Raw genomic sequence first — 5,511 nt, forward strand, 5'->3', positions numbered from 1 at the left:
ACTGTCCCTGCACAAAGTGTCATTTATGCAGGAAAAAAAGTCCTTTAAAATCACTCGCAACTATTATGAATTGTCGGCTCCCGTAATACAGAGAACACTCATTGAAAGTCATTGATAAAAAAATAAATAAATAAATAAAAAAGCGTGGGGGTCCCCCAAATTCAATTACCAGGCCCTTCAGGTCTGGTATGGATATTAAGGGGAACCCTGCCTCAAATTTAAGAAAAAATTTGACGTGGGGTTCCCCCTAAATATCCATAACCAGACCCTTCAGGTCTGGTATGGATATTAAGGGGAACCCCGCGTCAAATTTAAAAAAAAATTGACGTGGGGTTCCCCCTAAAAATCCATACCAGACCCTTTATCCGAGCACGCAACCTGGCAGGCCGCAGGAAAAGAGGGGGGGACGAGAGAGCGGCCCCCCCTCCCTCCTGAACCGTACCAGGCCACATGCCCTCACCAGCGGCGGTAATCCACTCTTGCTATCCAGCGACGGACGGCCATCTCTCCAGCGATGTCTCATCTCATCCAGCGCAGCGATCCATCCTTCTTCTGTCTCCGTGGAGGAGACACTGCAAGGATTCCGGCGGCTGACGTTTCTTATATACGGAGGGCGGGGCCACCCGTCACCTGACCCCGCCCCCCTCTGACGCAAGGGGAAACCCGGGGTTCCCTGTGACGTATGGGTGACCCCGCACCCCTCTGATGTAACACAGGCAGGTTTCCGTTACATCAGAGGGGGGCGGGGTCACCCATACGTCACAGGGAACCCCGGGTTTCCCCTTGCGTCAGAGGGGGGCGGGGTCAGGTGACGGGTGGCCCCGCCCTCCGTATATAAGAAACGTCAGCCGCCGGAATCCTTGCAGTGTCTCCTCCACGGAGACAGAAGAAGGATGGATCGCTGCGCTGGATGAGATGAGACATCGCTGGAGAGATGACCGTCCGTCGCTGGATAGCAAGAGTGGATTACCGCCGCTGGAATCTTTTTTTTATTTTTTTATTTTTAATAAAGGAATTTTTCAAAAGTGTGTTTGTTTTATTTAACCATTTTTTACACTTTCTTTGTGAAATGGTAGGGGTACTTTTGTACCCCCTTACCATTTTAAACAGGGGGGGGGCCGGGATCTGGGGGTCCCCTTGTTAAAGGGGGCTTCCAGATTCTGATAAGCCCCCCGCCCGCAGACCTCCACAACCACCGGCCAGGGTTGTGGGGATGAGGCCCTTGTCCTCATCAAAATGGGGACAAGGTGCTTTGAGGGGTCACAGACCCCCAAAGCATCCTCCCAATGTTGAGGGCATGTGGCCTGGTACGGTTCAGGAGGGAGGGGGGGCCGCTCTCTCGTCCCCCCCTCTTTTCCTGCGGCCTGCCACGTTGCGTGCTCGGATAAAGGGTCTGGTATGGATTTTTAGGGGGAACCCCACGTCAATTTTTTTTAAAATTTGACGCGGGGTTCCCCTTAATATCCATACCAGACCTGAAGGGTCTGGTTATGGATATTTAGGGGGAACCCCACGTCAATTTTTTTCTTAAATTTGAGGCAGGGTTCCCCTTAATATCCATACCAGACCTGAAGGGCCTGGTATTTGAATTTGGGGGACCCCCACGCTTTTTTATTTATTTATTTATTTATTTTTTTATCAATGACTTTCAATGAGTGTTCTCTGTATTACGGGAGCCGACAATTCATAATAGCTGCGAGTGATTTTAAAGGACTTTTTTTCCTGCATAAATGACACTTTGTGCAGGGACAGTTCTAAGCACGGGAAACATGCGCCCCTTCACAGGCATACTATAGACAACCCCCCCCTACGAAATTTAAAGGAATATTACACTTTTATTGTTTCACTTTAATCATTATTAAAATCACTGCTCCCGAAAAAACGGCCGTTTTAAAACTTTTTTTTTGCATTGATACATGTCCCCTGGGGCAGGACCCGGGTCCCCAAACACTTTTTAGGACAGTAACTTGCAAATTAGCCTTTAAAATGAGCACTTTAGATTTTGAACGTTGGAGTCCCATAGACTTTAATAGGGTTCTAAAGTATGCTATATACTAGCTCCGTCGAATCTTCTTTATACATTCGACAGACACCATAAGCCTTCAAAGACAGATTCGACCGTAATTCATGTGGATTTTCGGACGAATGCAATTTTTGAACGAAAAACGAAATAAATAAAAACGAATTTCGGGAGTAACTAAATAAATTAAGTTTTCAGACGAAAACGAAATTCCGAAACGAAATATTTTACTCTGCACATGTCTAATAAACAGTATAAATGAAATCCAGAAAAAAATTATTCTGTGCCAATCTGACGATTGAAAATGTAATTCAAACAATATTGTGACAATCTGATAGTGATACCAAAATAAATAATGGATCCCTCCACCAAGAGAAAAAAAAAACTGCCTGGTCAGTCCTCAGTGATGATACCTGTGTGTGTACAAGCCTCTCACCTTACTGCCGTAAGGTAACAGCATTTATGGATCGCAAGCAGCAGTCCTCAGAGGGTCCCTCTTTGATGTTAGTAGCACTTCCTTTGCTGATATACTCAGTGTGAAGAGATGAGACAAAAAAATGAAGAGAGATGCCAATAGCATAATCCCATTTACAAGGGTCGGTTTATTAAAACAAACATGCAAATTCACTCACTTTTTGAATTTTAAAAAATGGCAACAATCCACGAGCACCAAGCTCGTATGCTTCAGTCAATCCTGGTTACATCTATTTCTCCAAGGGATTGGGCGCTCGTGGATTGCTGCATGAAGAGTAACCTTCACAACATTACGGGCCATTCAACGAGGCATGTGTGACATTTTCTGGCAGTGCGTATGTTAGAGACTCTGTATATAGCCCTACAGAACAAATAGATAGTTCACAGTCCACATGGAACTTTTTTCAGGGAAAAGACATAGAGCATGCCATAGCTACAACTACAAACTTATAAACACTGCCATCTACTAGTGGAAGAATATACAGTAGGTGTAGAAAAGAATCACCCCCCTTTTAAAATAATCACATTTTGTTGCTTTGCAGCCTGAAACAAAGACAGGCACAGTTTTTGTTTTATCCAGCTGTATTTATAACATCCAAGTGGAAGATATTACATCAACATGTCAGAAAAAAAAAGATCAAAACAGAATCACTAAAGTGCAAAAAGGATCACCTCCTTGTGTCAGTATTTTGCTGAACCATCCATTGCTTTAATTGCAGCCTTTAGTCTGTTAGGATACGTCTCTACTAACTTTGCACATCTAGACTTTGGAATATTTGCCGACTCTTCTTTACAGAACTGCTCAAGTTCAGTTAAATTTGTTGGTGACCGTTTGTGGACTGTAGTTTAAGTCTGGGCTCTGACTAAGCCATGCAAGGACATTCACCTCCTTCTCCTTCAACCACTGTGTGGTAATTTTTGCTGTGTGCTTTTGGTCATTGTCATGTTGGAATGTAACCCTTCTTCCCATTGACAACTTTCTGGCAGAGGGCAGCAGATTTTCTGCAAGAATTTGATGGTATTTTGCCCGATCCAATTTTTCCTTCTATCCTGACAAGTGCTCCAGTCCCTGCTGCAGAGAAACATCCCTATAACCGGATATTACCTCCTCCATGCTTTACTGTAGGAATGCTGTTATTTGGATGGTGAATGTTTTTATTTTTTTCTAACATGTTGGTATTATATCTTTCACTTGGATGTTATAAGTTGCACTGAGTAAATATAGCTGGATAAAACAAAAACTGTGTATGTCTTCATTTCAGGCTGCAAAGCAATAAAATGTGATTATTTTAAAGGGGAATGATTATTTTCTATGCCCACTGTATTTCTACTAAATACTGATGTACAGTAGTTATTGCACAAAATACAAATGAACATTGTATCCCAACAGTGTATGATGTTGGATGCCTTTCACCAAATTCATGAAAACCCCGCTACATTTTCATTGTTAGTACTAATGTGTGAGATAAATTCCAATCCTTCTTATTTGCAGCAATTTTGCTGTCTGGCATTGTCACTGCAACCAGTGGCAGAACTACCAGGGTCGCACTTGCGTCCGGGCCCTGGCCTTCCACCACTGTCGCGGGCCTCAGTGGGGTTGCTTGCCGCAGGGCTGAGAGCATCTCTCTCATACAGCATAGAGACTGCACTGACAGTTACCCCTCCCTCCTTCCTAGCATCCTAACATAGGAGGAGAGGGGTGGGAGGAGAAGGAGCAGATTGTCTCTCTCCTCTCCCATCTGTGCGAAGGAGGAGGGAGGGGAAACTTCCAGTACAGGCTCTGGGCTGTATGAGAGATATGCTCTCAGCTCAGAGGCCTGTTAAGGAGGCCCTGATAGTCGGCACTGATAGTAAGCACTGATAGGCTACACTGATGGGCAATGATAGGTGGTATTGATGAGCACTGATAGGTGGCATTGATGAGCTCTGATAGATTGCACTGATGGGCACTGATTGGTGACACTGATGGGCTCTGATAGGTGGTTTTGATGATCACTGATAGGCAGCACTGATAGGCGGCCCTGATTGGTGCCATTGATGGGTGGCACTGATAGGCAGCATTGAAGGGGCACAGATAGGCGGCACTGATAAGTGGCATTATTTAGCACTGATAGGTGGCATTTATAAACAATAATAGGTGGCATTAATAGGCGGCACTGATAGGTGGCATTGATGAGCAATGATAGGTGGCATTAATAGGCGGCACGGATAGGTGGCATTGATGAGCACTAACAGGTGGCACTGATAGGATGCACTGATAATTAGTGCAAACTATGTACTGACAGTCTTGCCGGTTCACGGCTCTCCTTTACTCACACAGACACAGCATGGGAGGAAAGGACTGTTGATAACCGACAAGTCTGTTTTCATGCAATCAGATGATAACATGGTAAAGAGCCTCTGTGATAGGCCCTTTACCATGATCAGCTGTGTCTGAAAGACAAAGCAGTCACTACAAGCTGGGGTAAGAATTTAAACAGTTTACTGGGAAGTGTTTATATTATTGTACTCAGTGTGTTAAAAATGAAAAAAAAAAAACACTGAGGATTTAAAGTGGTCTTAAGGTTTTTCACCTAATGCATTCTATGTACTGTGCTGCAGCCCCCCCCCCCCCCCCCCTACATGATAGTGATCCGATCCAGCGATGTGAACGACAGCAGCAGCTTCTGACGCTGTCTCCCTCCTCATTGGGCAGCTTGATAGTAGCGGGAGCCATTGCCTCCCTTTGCTGTCAATCAAATGCTGGGACACAGGAGGCAGGGGGCGGGGCCGAGGCTCACTGTTTGTGTCAATGGATGCAGCAGCGGACTCAGGAGCGAGACCAAAAAGTAGGAGCCAGGAGCACCGGCGGGGGACCCTAGAAGAGGAGGATCGGAGCTGCTCTGTGCAAAACCTAAAAATTACACAGAGGAGGTAAGTATAACATCTTTGTTTTTTTAGAAAATAACAAAGGTTTACAACCACTTTAATATAAAGCCCATTTTCATCTGAAACATTTTTTTTATGTCCAACAGAGT

The sequence above is a fragment of the Lithobates pipiens genome, unplaced genomic scaffold, assembly GCF_037356315.1.
Source record: "Lithobates pipiens isolate NorthernLeopardFrog02 unplaced genomic scaffold, aLitPip1_a1.2 Scaffold_30, whole genome shotgun sequence".
Taxonomy (NCBI): Eukaryota; Metazoa; Chordata; class Amphibia; order Anura; family Ranidae; genus Lithobates; species Lithobates pipiens.